This window comes from Oncorhynchus nerka, linkage group LG3, assembly GCF_034236695.1.
Source record: "Oncorhynchus nerka isolate Pitt River linkage group LG3, Oner_Uvic_2.0, whole genome shotgun sequence".
Classification (NCBI taxonomy): domain Eukaryota; kingdom Metazoa; phylum Chordata; class Actinopteri; order Salmoniformes; family Salmonidae; genus Oncorhynchus; species Oncorhynchus nerka.
Window position 1 is genome coordinate 87,226,428 of NC_088398.1, and position 14,000 is coordinate 87,240,427.

General features: G+C 45.0%; 1 protein-coding gene across 1 annotated transcript in view; it reads right to left on the bottom strand.

Annotated features, from left to right (window-relative positions):
* Positions 1 to 14,000, bottom strand: part of LOC115127120 (hyccin 2-like) — a 200,743-nt gene that overhangs the window by 144,204 nt on the left and 42,539 nt on the right. The window lies entirely within an intron of this gene.

Here is a 14,000-nt window from a genome sequence, read left to right on the forward strand (position 1 = left end):
GTTGTACATGTTGTATCTGAAGGTGGTGTTAACCCGGAGAAACGTTCTTTAGTCTCTATGAGAGTTGTACATGTTGTATCTGAAGGTGGTGTTAACCCGGAGAAACGTTCTTTAGTCTCTATGAGAGTTGTACATGTTGTATCTGAAGGTGGTGTTAACCCGGAGAAACGTTCTTTAGTCTCTATGAGAGTTGTACATGTATCTGAAGGTGGTGTTAACCCGGAGAAACGTTCTTTAGTCTCTATGAGAGTTGTACATGTTGTATCTGAAGGTGGTGTTAACCCGGAGAAACGTTCTTTAGTCTCTATGAGAGTTGTACATGTTGTATCTGAAGGTGGTGTTAACCCGGAGAAACGTTATTGCTATTGCTTTGTTTTCTTTTCCTAATAGGTATAATCCAATGAGTTATTGGTTGGAAAAACACGTTTAAAAATTGACCAGACACACCCTGTGTTTTAATAAACTAATCGACTACATTTTGACGTGTCAGGGATTTACAGATTGTACGTGTCAGGGATTTACAGATTTGCCTCTATCAACGAGCAATTTTAAACATTAAAATGAACATGCCTTTTGTGACTGATTGTATTGCATCTATACCTGACCCAGAGCTGGCTCTGAACCACTTCTCTAACGTATTGTCGATAAACATGACAAACAGTTTTTTTTAAAGAGAGAAATCGGTCTTTCCCTTGGTTCAGTCCAGAGCTATCTGAAGTCACACACAACAGAGATGCTGCCTGGGCCAAAGCTAGATTCAACCTCGGGGCCCAGACTGGCAGTCTTTCAGGTGATTTGAGAAATGTGTGTAAAACTAGTTTAAAAAGGCTAAATCAGATGTTTATGTTAATACACTCTCTGAATGTACAGAGAACCCAGCTAAATGTTGGAAAGCTGTTAAATCCCAGAAGGGATGTGTCTCCTCTTCTCTCCCAAGAAATGTATTTCGATTCTGGCCCTATTACTGACAAAAATGGATATCATGAATGCATTTCAATCACCATTTGATCTCTGCAGGCTTTATATTTGAATGTATTTCAAAGCCAGCTCTTGAAAAGAGTAGTTTTGATGTAGATGGTGATAATCTATTGAATGATACTGAAAATGCTGGTCATAAGTTCTCTATTTGGAAATTCACTGAAAGAAGTCCTGGATTCTTTGCTAACAGACAAAGAAAAACATCCCCAGGGGCTGATCATTTGGAGCCTGGTCTGCTGAAGTGTGCAGAACCCCTTATTACTGGCTCAGTGGCCCACATTTTAATTTAACATAGTTATCAGGAAGTATTCCAAAAGCATGGACATCTGCAAATGAGCTGTCACTCCATTAGGGTGGGGATACAAATGATGTAGACATCTATCACTCTATTAGGGTGGGGATACATCTATCACTCCATTAGGGTGGGGATACATCTATCACTCCATTAGGGTGGGGATACATCTATCACTCCATTAGGGTGGGGATACATCTATCACTCCATTAGGGTGGGGATACATCTATCACTCCATTAGGGTGGGGATACATCTATCACTCTATTAGGGTGGGGATACATCTATCACTCCATTAGGGTGGGGATACATCTATCACTCCATTAGGGTGGGGATACATCTATCACTCCATTAGGGTGGGGATACATCTATCACTCCATTAGGGTGGGGATACATCTATCACTCTATTAGGGTGGGGATACATCTATCACTCCATTAGGGTGGGGATACATCTATCACTCCATTAGGGTGGGGATACATCTATCACTCCATTAGGGTGGGGATACATCTATCACTCTATTAGGGTGGGGATACATCTATCACTCTATTAGGGTGGGGATACATCTATCACTCCATTAGGGTGGGGATACATCTATCACTCTATTAGGGTGGGGATACATCTATCACTCCATTAGGGTGGGGATACATCTATCACTCCATTAGGGTGGGGATACAAATGATGTAGACATCTATCACTCCATTAGGGTGGGGATACATCTATCACTCCATTAGGGTGGGGATACATCTATCACTCCATTAGGGTGGGGATACATCTATCACTCCATTAGGGTGGGGATACATCTATCACTCCATTAGGGTGGGGATACATCTATCATTAGGGACTGGGGATCTCTATTAGGGGGGGATACATCTATCACTCTATTAGGGTGGGGATACATCTATCACTCTATTAGGGTGGGGATACATCTATCACTCTATTAGGGTGGGGATACATCTATCACTCCATTAGGGTGGGGATACATCTATCACTCTATTAGGGTGGGATACATCTATCACTCCATTAGGGTGGGGATACATCTATCACTCTATTAGGGTGGGGATACATCTATCACTCCATTAGGTGGGGATACATCTATCACTCCATTAGGGTGGGGATACATCTATCACTCCATTAGGGTGGGGATACATCTATCACTCCATTAGGGTGGGGATACATCTATCACTCCATTAGGGTGGGGATACAAATGATGTAGACATCTATCACTCCATTAGGGTGGGGATACATCTATCACTCCATTAGGGTGGGGATACATCTATCACTCCATTAGGGTGGGGATACATCTATCACTCCATTAGGGTGGGGATACATCTATCACTCCATTAGGTGGGGATACATCTATCACTCCATTAGGGTGGGGATACATCTATCACTCCATTAGGGTGGGGATACAAATGATGTAGACATCTATCACTCCATTAGGGTGGGGATACATCTATCACTCCATTAGGGTGGGGATACATCTATCACTCCATTAGGGTGGGGATACATCTATCACTCCATTAGGGTGGGGATACAAATGATGTAGACATCTATCACTCCATTAGGGTGGGGATACATCTATCACTATTAGGGTGGGGATACATCTATCACTCTATTAGGGTGGGGATACATCTATCACTCCATTAGGGTGGGGATACATCTATCACTATTAGGGTGGGGATACATCTATCACTCCATTAGGGTGGGGATACAAATGATGTATACATCTATCACTCCATTAGGGTGGGGATACATCTATCACTCCATTAGGTGGGGATACATCTATCACTCTATTAGGGTGGGGATACATCTATCACTCCATTAGGTGGGGATACATCCATCACTCCATTAGGTGGGGATACATCCATCACTCCATTAGGTGGGGATACATCCATCACTCCATTAGGGTGGGGATACATCCATCACTCCATTAGGTGGGGATACATCCATCACTCCATTAGGTGGGGATACATCCATCACTCCATTAGGTGGGGATACATCCATCACTCCATTAGGTGGGGATACATCTATCACTCCATTAGGGTGGGATACATCTATCACTCCATTAGGGTGGGGATACATCTATCACTCCATTAGGGTGGGGATACATCTATCACTCCATTAGGGTGGGGATACATCTATCACTCCATTAGGTGGGGATACATCTATCACTCCATTAGGGTGGGGATACATCTATCACTCCATTAGGTGGGGATACATCTATCACTCCATTAGGGTGGGGATACATCTATCACTCCATTAGGGTGGGGATACATCTATCACTCCATTAGGGGTGGGGATACATCTATCACTCCATTAGGGTGGGGATACATCTATCACTCCATTAGGGTGGGGATACATCTATCACTCCATTAGGTGGGGATACATCTATCACTCCATTAGGGTGGGGATACATCTATCACTCTATTAGGGTGGGGATACATCTATCACTCCATTAGGGTGGGGATACATCTATCACTCCATTAGGGTGGGGATACATCTATCACTCCATTAGGTGGGGATACATCTATCACTCCATTAGGGTGGGGATACATCTATCACTCCATTAGGGTGGGGATACATCTATCACTCCATTAGGGTGGGGATACATCTATCACTCCATTAGGGTGGGGATACATCTATCACTCCATTAGGGTGGGGATACATCTATCACTCCATTAGGGTGGGGATACATCTATCACTCAATTAGGGTGGGGATACATCTATCACTCCATTAGGGTGGGGATACATCTATCACTCCATTAGGTGGGGATACATCTATCACTCCATTAGGTGGGGATACATCTATCACTCTATTAGGGTGGGGATACATCTATCACTCCATTAGGGTGGGGATACATCTATCACTCCATTAGGGTGGGGATACATCTATCACTCCATTAGGGTGGGGATACATCTATCACTCAATGTGGGGATACATCTATCACTCCATTAGGGTGGAGATAAAAATGATCTGGACATCTATCACCCCATTTCAAGACTACCTTGTTTACTGAAGAAATTATCAAGAGTAGGCCTGGAATATGCAGCCTGTTCATGGTTTCAGAATTATCTCAGCGACTGAACTCAGGCCATCTTGATTAGATGGGGTTGAATCAGAATTTCTTGAGATTCAAAAAGGTGTTCCTCAGGGTTCTATTTTGGGTCCATTATTGTTTCACTTTGTATATTAAATGACATAGGAAACACGGTTAATACTTATAACATTCATCTCTATGCAGATGAGTTTTTTTTATTCCTGTGCCACCTCAGTGCAGCAGGCCATTCGTAACCTTCAGCATGACCTTGATTCAATTCAGAAATCACTTAAAGAGCTTTAATTAGTGTTAAACACAAGTAAAACCAAGCTCATGCTTATCTCTAGGTCACAATGTTGATATATATATTTGTGTTATAAATGGAAGCCAAATTGAGCTTGTTCCCCAATGTAAGTACATGGGTGTCTGGATTGATGACAAGTTGTCCTTCGTCACGCATATAAATATAAATCATCATAATATCATATAAAATCTGACGAAGAAGCTAAGATCCAACATTGTTTTTTTTTACATCAAAATAAACATGCTTTAGTATTAAAAATATGCGAGACTGTTCAAACAACGTTTCTCCCTGTATTGGATTTCGGTGATATTGTTTACATGCACGAGGAAACCCATAAACTAAAGTCTATCATTCAGCAATATGTTTTATCACAGGGGACAGTTAGGACTCATCATTGTAGTCTGTATAAAATGATGGATGGACCTCTGTCTGTAAGAAGAAATCTGCATTCTTTTTGATTTATCTACAAAGCAATCTGACAAACTCCCTCGATATGCAACATCATTAACGAAGATAAGAATCATAAGTTACCAAACCTGTTCACAGGAATGGATAATACTAGAGATCCCTTCAGTCTCCACAGATTTGGGAAAATCTGCGTTTTTTTTTTTTTTTTTTACCCTACTTTGTGGAACAATCTGCAGAATTCCCTGCAGTTAGATGTGCTGGTGCAACTCAGGAAGTTCTTACATTATTGATTGAGGACCTCTATGTAGTTGAATGGGATTGCTTTTATTAAATAATGTTTATTTTTGTATATTGTGCTGAATGATATTGTTTTATACACATGTATGTTGTTTTAATATTCTGTTTTTATTGTAATGGTGTACAGGGCTCTCTTGTAAGAGATTATTAACCTCAATAGGACTCCTTGTTTAAATAAAAGGTTAAATAAGAAAATACCCACACCCCCTTTGCTGCTATAACAGCCTCCACTCTTCTGGGAAGGCTTTCCACTAGATGTTGGAACATTGCTGCAGGGACTTGCTTCCATTCAACCACAAGAGCATTAGTGAGGTCGGGCACTGATGTTGGGTGATTAGGCCTGGCTCGCAGTCAGCGTTCCAATTCATCCCAAAGGTGTTTGATGGGGTTGAGGCCAGGGCTCTGTGCAGGCCAGGGCTCTGTGCAGGCCAGTCAAGTTCTTCCTCACAGACCTCAACAAGCCATTTCTGTATGAACCTCGCTTCGTGAAAGGGGGAATTGTCATGCTAAAACAGGAAAGAGCCTTCCCCAAATTGCTTTGGCAGCAGCTAATGGGGATCCAAATACAAACTGTTGCCACATAGTTGGAAGCACAGAATCGTCTAGAATGTCATTGTATGCTGTAGCATTAAGATGTCCCTTCACTGGAAGTAAGGGGCCTAGCCATTAACCATGAAAAACATCCCCAGACCATTATTCCTCCTCCAAACTTTACAGTTGGCAGAATGCATTGGGGCAGGTAACGTTATCCTGGCATCCACTGAACCCAGATTATTCCGTGGGACTGCCAGATGGTGAAGCTTGATTCATCACTCCAGAGAACACGTTTCCAGTGCCCCAGAGAACACGTTTCCAGTGCCCCAGAGAACACGTTTCCAGTGCCCCAGAGAACACGTTTCCAGTGCCCCAGAGAACACGTTTCCACTGCGCCAGAGAACAGGTTTCCACTGCTCCAGAGAACACTGCTCCAGAGAACAGGTTTCCACTGCTCCAGAGACTGCTCCAGAGAACAGGTTTCCACTGCTCCAGAGAACAGGTTTCCACTGCTCCAGAGAACAGGTTTCCACTGCGCCAGAGAACACTGCTCCACTGCTCCAGAGAACACTGCTCCAGAGAACAGGTTTCCACTGCTCCAGAGAACAGGTTTCCACTGCTCCAGAGAACAGGTTTCCACTGCTCCAGAGAACAGGTTTCCACTGCCCCAGAGAACAGGTTTCCACTGCTCCAGAGAACAGGTTTCCACTGCCCCAGAGAACAGGTTTCTGCTCCACTGCCCCAGAGAACAGGTTTCACTGCTCCAGAGAACAGGTTTCCACTGCTCCAGAGAACAGGTTTCCTGCTCCACACTGCTCCAGAGAACAGGTTTCCACTGCTCCAGAGAACAGGTTTCCACTGCTCCAGAGAACAGGTTTCCACTGCTCCAGAGAACAGGTTTCCACTGCTCCAGAGAACAGGTTTCCACTGCTCCAGAGAACAGGTTTCACTGCTCCAGAGAACAGGTTTCCACTCCAGAGAACAGGTTTCCACTGCCCAGAGAACAGGTTTCACTGCTCCAGAGAACAGGTTTCCACTGCTCCAGAGAACAGGTTTCCACTACTCCAGAGAACAGGTTTCCACTGCTCCAGAGAACAGGTTTCCACTACTCCAGAGAACACTGCTCCAGAGAACAGGTTTCCACTGCTCCAGAGAACAGGTTTCCACTGCTCCAGAGAACAGGTTTCAGAACAGGTTTCCACTGCTCCAGAGAACAGGTTTCCACTGCTCCAGAGAACAGGTTGCTCCAGAGAACAGGTTTCCACTGCTCCAGAGAACAGGTTTCCACTGCTCCAGAGAACAGGTTTCCACTGCTCCAGAGAACAGGTTTCCACTGCTCCAGAGAACAGGTTTCCACTGCTCCAGAGAACAGGTTTCCACTGCTCCAGAGAACAGGTTTCCACTGCTCCAGAGAACAGGTTTCCACTGCCCCAGAGAACAGGTTTCCACTGCTCCAGAGAACAGGTTTCCACTGCTCCAGAGAACAGGTTTCCACTGCTCCAGAGAACACTGCTCCAGAGAACAGGTTTCCACTGCTCCAGAGAACAGGTTTCCACTGCTCCAGAGAACAGGTTTCCACTGCCCCAGAGAACAGGTTTCCACTGCCCCAGAGAACAGGTTTCCACTGCCCCAGAGAACAGGTTTCCACTGCTCCAGAGAACAGGTTTCCACTGCTCCAGAGAACAGGTTTCCACTGCTCCAGAGAACAGGTTTCCACTGCTCCAGAGAACAGGTTTCCACTGCTCCAGAGAACACTGCTCCAGAGAACACTGCTCCAGAGAACAGGTTTCCACTGCTCCAGAGAACAGGTTTCCACTGCTCCAGAGAACAGGTTTCCACTGCTCCAGAGAACACTGCTCCAGAGAACAGGTTTCCACTGCTCCAGAGAACAGGTTTCCACTGCTCCAGAGAACAGGTTTCCACTGCTCCAGAGAACAGGTTTCCACTGCTCCAGAGAACAGGTTTCCACTGCTCCAGAGAACACTGCTCCAGAGAACAGGTTTCACTGCTAACAGGTTTCCACTGCTCCAGAGAACAGGTTTCCACTGCTCCAGATAACAGGTTTCCACTGCTCCAGAGAACAGGTTTCCACTGCTCCAGAGAACAGGTTTCCACTGCTCCAGAGAACAGGTTTCCACTGCTCCAGAGAACAGGTTTCTGCTCCAGAGAACAGGTTTCCACTGCTCCAGAGAACAGGTTTCCACTGCCCCAGAGAACAGGTTTCCACTGCCCAGAGAACAGGTTTCCACTGCTCCAGAGAACAGGTTTCCACTGCAGGTTTCACTCCCAGAGAACAGGTTTCACTGCTCCAGAGAACAGGTTTCCACTGCTCCAGAGAACAGGTTTCCACTGCTCCAGAGAACAGGTTTCCACTGCTCCAGAGAACAGGTTTCCACTGCTCCAGAGAACAGGTTTCCACTGCTCCAGAGAACAGGTTTCCACTGCTCCAGAGAACAGGTTTCCACTGCTCCAGAGAACACTGCTCCAGAGAACAGGTTTCTGCTCCAGAGAACAGGTTTCCACTGCCCCAGAGAACAGGTTTCCACTGCTCCAGAGAACAGGTTTCTGCCCAGAGAACAGGTTTCCACTGCTCCAGAGAACAGGTTTCACTGCTCCAGAGAACAGGTTTCCACTGCTCCAGAGAACAGGTTTCCACTGCTCCAGAGAACAGGTTTCCACTGCTCCAGAGAACAGGTTTCACTGCTCCAGAGGAACACTGCTCCAGAGAACAGGTTTCCACTGCTCAGGTTTCAGAGAAACAGGTTTCCACTGCTCCAGAGAACAGGTTTCCACTGCTCCAGAGAACAGGTTTCCACTGCTCCAGAGAACAGGTTTCCACTGCCCAGAGAACAGGTTTCCACTGCTCCAGAGAACAGGTTTCCACTGCTCCAGAGAACAGGTTTCCACTGCTCCAGAGAACAGGTTTCCACTGCTCCAGAGAACAGGTTTCTGCTCCAGAGAACAGGTTTCCACTGCTCCAGAGAACAGGTTTCCACTGCTCCAGAGAACAGGTTCCAGAGAACACTGCTCCAGAGAACAGGTTTCACTGCTCCAGAGAACAGGTTTCCACTGCTCCAGAGAACAGGTTTCCACTGCTCCAGCCCAGAGAACAGGTTTCACTGGTCCAGAGAACAGGTTTCCACTGCTCCAGAGAACACTGGTCCAGAGAACACTTCCACACTGCTCCAGAGAACAGGTTTCCTGCTCCAGAGAACAGGTTTCCCCTGCTCCAGAGAACAGGTTTCCACTGCTCCAGAGAACAGGTTTCCACTGCTCCAGAGAACAGGTTTCCACTGCTCCAGAGAACAGGTTTCCACTGCTCCAGAGTCCAACGGCAGCAAGCTTTACACCACTCCAGCTGACGCTTGGGATTGTGATCCCTCCTTCAGTCACAACAGACCAGCCCCAGCCCCCTCCTTCAGTCACACCAGACCAGCCCCAGCCCCCTCCTTCAGTCACACCAGACCCAGCCCCCCTCCTTCAGTCACAACAGACCAGCCCCAGCCCCCCCTCCTTCAGTCACTGAACTGCCATGAAAATAACCATCAAAACCGTTTCAATAGGCCTTTTTTATTTAATAACTTGATTTCCATGTAGATCAACTTGATCTAATAGTGGGAGTGTTTACTAATGGTTATAAGCAGTTGTTATGCTAACTTAGTCTAACATCTCCTTCCAACTGTCGTTTGACGCTCGAGAAGCTAATTCGCTAGATGTGCAGGGGTGTAGAAGCGCTAGCCTTTAGGCCAGGGATTATTAAACATTTATCGGACCCAAGCTTATGAAAGCATAGTTTATCCCCCTCATCAATCTACAAGGTACATCCCTGTCCAGCTGTTTATCCAGATTACACATGGTATATTTTAATTCAATCCATTTTAGAATAAGGCTGTAACGTAACACAATGTGGAACAAGTCACGGGGTCTGAATACTTTCCGAATGCACTTTAGATACACTAATACTCACAGTGGTGTAAAGTACAAATACTTTAAAGTACTATAGTAGTTTTTGGGATCTGTACTTTATGATTATTATTTGACAACTTTTACTTCACTACAATTCTAAAGAAAATAATGTACGTTTTACTCCATACATTTATCCAGACACCCAGAAGTACTTGTTACATTTTGAATGCTTAGCAGCACAGGAAAATGGTCCAATCACACACATATCAAGAGAACATCCCTGGTCCTCCCTACTGCCTCTGATCTGGTGGACTCACTAAACAGAGAACATCCCTGGTCATCCCTACTGCCTCTGATCTGGTGGACTCACTAAACAGAGAACATCCCTGGTCATCCCTACTGCCTCTGATCTGGTGGACTCCCTAAACACAAATGCTTCATTGACAAATTGGGCACTTTTTCCACCACTGCCTACTCATACATTACTGCTGCAGTGCTTGTTGTAGCGCTGAGTGGAAATAGGAAAAACATGCATGTCTTATAGAAGATGTGGAATACAAAGTGCTGAGTAAGAACTTAAACATGAACTCCCTCATAAAAACAGCATTGACAGTCTCTCTAGTCATGGTTTTAAAAACATTTTGAAATATCACCTTCGCTGATTGTGATCACTCTCCTATTGCTGACTACAAATGATCTATAACTGAACTAATAACTCACTAACTAGCAATGGATATGAACAAAATGTGCACACTTGGCTACAAGCAGGACTCGCTTTGATCTCAAAACAAGCACATTTACTCACGACCGCTCATGCTGTAAACACAGTCCCGTTCAAAGTAAATTACACAGATCCATATACAATGCCTTCGTAAAGTATTCAGACCCCTTGACTTTTGTTAGGTTACAGCCTCACTCTAAAATGTATTAAAATTGTTTTTACCCCTCATCAACACACACAACACTCCATAATGACAAAGCATTTGCTAATTTTTTTAATTAAAAAAAGGAAAATATCATATTTACATAAGTATTCAGAGCCTTTACTCAGTACTTTGTTGAAGCACCTTTGGCAGCGATTACAGCCTCGAGTCGTCTTTGGTATGACGCTACAAGCTTGGCACACCTGTATTTGGAGAGTTTCTCCATTTCTTCTCAGCAGATCCTCTCAAGTTCTGTCAGGTTGATAGGGAGTGTTGCTACACAGCTATTGTCAGGTCTCTCCAGAGATGTTCAATTGGGTTCAAGTCCGGGCTCTGGCTGGGCCACTCAGGGACATCCTGAAACCACTCCTGCGTTGTCTTAGCTGTGTGCTTAGGGTTATTGTCCTGTTGGAAGGTGAACCTTCGTCCCAGTCTGAGGTCCTGAGCGCTCTGGAGCAGGTTTTCATCAAGGATCTATCTCCCTGTAATTTGCTTCGATCCTGACTAGTCTCCCAGTCCCTGCCGCTGAAAGAGTTCAATCTTGGTTTCATCATTCACGTTTCTCATTGTCAGAGTGTTTTGGTGCCTTTTAGCAAACTCCAAGCAGGCTGTCATGTGTCTTTTACGGAGGAGTGGTTTTCATCTGGTCACTCTACCATAAAGGCCTGATTGGTGGAGTGCTGCAGAGATTGTGGTCCTTCTGGAAGGTTCTTCCATCTTCACAGAGGAATTCTAGAGCGACCATCAGGTTCTTGGTCACCTCCCTGACCAAGACCCTTTTCCCCCGATTGCTCATTTTGGCCGGGCAGCCAGCTCTAGGAAGAGTCTTGGTGGTTCCAAACTTCTTCTATTTAAGAATGATGGAGGCCACTGTGTTCTTGGGGACCTTCAATGCTGCAGAAATGTTTTGGTACCCTTCTCCAGATCTGTGCCTCGACACAATCCGGTCTCAGAGTTCTACGGACAATTCCTTTGACCTCAAGGCTTGGTTTTTGCTCTGACATGCACTATCAATTGTGGTACATTACATAGACACGTGTGCCTTTCCAAATCATGTCAGATCAATTGAATTTACCACAGGTAGACTTCAAATCAAGTTGTAGAAACATTTTAAGTATGATCAATGGAAACAGGATGTGCCTGAGCTCAATTTCGATTCTCATAGCAAAGGGACTGAATACTTGTAAATAAGGTTTATTTTTTATATTTTTAATACACTTGCAATAATTTCTAAAAACCTGTTTTCACTGTCATTATGGGGAATTGTGTGTAGATTGCTGAGGATTTGTATTTATTTAATCCATTTTACAGTAAGGTTGTAACATAAAATGTGGAAAAAGTCAGGGGGTCTGAATACTTTCTGAAGGCACGATGGTCTATTTGCATATAGGCCTACTGCAGGTCTGATTGTTTATGCCTTTACCGGTCTGTATAGAGTACGGGCCGAGTAGTGCGTGGCAAAAGAATTCTACTCCGATGCGTTCTGCCTACAACAAAAATCTGTTGCATAGTTTGTGTTGTTGCAGTATGTGGCATTGATTGAAAGTGGCTAATATTGCGTGTCACAATTGCCACACAAAAAGGGAAACGCTGATGGTGTTTACAGGGACACCAACCTTTTCTGAGTCAAGATGAAAGCCAAGATCTACCTCAAAGTTTTTATTAAACATGACTTTAAAAAAAAAACATAAGCCTATGCCAAATTAACCAATTAAAAACAGTTCTGCAGCAATGAGGTTTGAGAAGCAAGCTATAGGCCCAATGCATTACCACGGCAACATTTGAGTTAGGCTATATGATCGCACAGGCAATAGATCTGTTGTATTACTTGTGAAACATTTAAATAATTTGCTTTTTACTTTGATTTTACTGGGCTGATGGTGCCTGCATCTGATGGTCAGTCTCAGCGGAGGGAGAGAGCAGCAGACTGAGGGTCCACCTCACATTTGTGCCTCGTACACATTCATTACTCCTATAAACAGAGAAAGTTAAATATTCCGACATTGAAAAAGACCCAAGCCCCTAATAATAACGCAAGCCTATATAGATACACTTTCCTACCCATTCATTACTGCTGCAGTGCTTGTTGTAGCGCTGAGTGGAAATAGGAAGTGCTTTTCATGGCTTATAAAAGGTGTAGAATACAAAGTGTTGACTAACAAAACAATAAGGAAGTGGACTTCAACTCGTTACCACTTACATGGACATGTAAATCACTCACGTGAGATGAAGAAGCATCACCCTCCATGAAAATACATTTGACCGCAGCCAACCAATCTCTGCTCCATCTAGTGACCGCAGCCAACCAATCTCTGGTCCATCTAGTGACCGCAGCCAACCAATCTCTGCTCCATCTAGTGACCGCAGCCAACCAATCTCTGCTCCATCTAGTGACCGCAGCCAACCAATCTCTGGTCCATCTAGTGACCGCAGCCAACCAATCTCTGGTCCATCTAGTGACCGCAGCCAACCAATCTCTGCTCCATCTAGTGACCTCAGCCAACCAATCTCTGGTCCATCTAGTGACCGCAGCCAACCAATCTCTGCTCCATCTAGTGACCTCAGCCAACCAATCTCTGGTCCATCTAGTGACCGCAGCCAACCAATCTCTGCTCCATCTAGTGACCTCAGCCAACCAATCTCTGCTCCATCTAGTGACCTCAGCCAACCAATCTCTGGTCCATCTAGTGACCGCAGCCAACCAATCTCTGGTCCATCTAGTGACCGCAGCCAACCAATCTCTGCTCCATCTAGTGACCGCAGCCAACCAATCTCTGCTCCATCTAGTGACCGCAGCCAACCAATCTCTGCTCCATCTAGTGACCGCAGCCAACCAATCTCTGGTCCATCTAGTGACCGCAGCCAACCAATCTCTGCTCCATCTAGTGACCGGAGCCAACCAATCTCTGGTCCATCTAGTGACCGCAGCCAACCAATCTCTGGTCCATCTAGTGACAGTACAACATACAGAACCTGGTCCAACTAGTGACAGTACAACACACAGAACCTGGTCCAACTAGTGACAGTACAACACACAGAACCTGGTCCAACTAGTGACAGTACAACACACAGAACCTGGTCCAACTAGTGACCGTACAACACACAGAACCTGGTCCAACTAGTGACCGTACAACACACAGAACCTGGTCCAACTAGTGACCGTACAACACACAGAACCTGGTCCAACTAGTGACAGTACAACATACAGAACCTGGTCCAACTAGTGACCGTACAACATACAGAACCTGGTCCAACTAGTGACAGTACAACATACAGAACCTGGTCCAACTAGTGACAGTACAACATACAGAACCTGGTCCA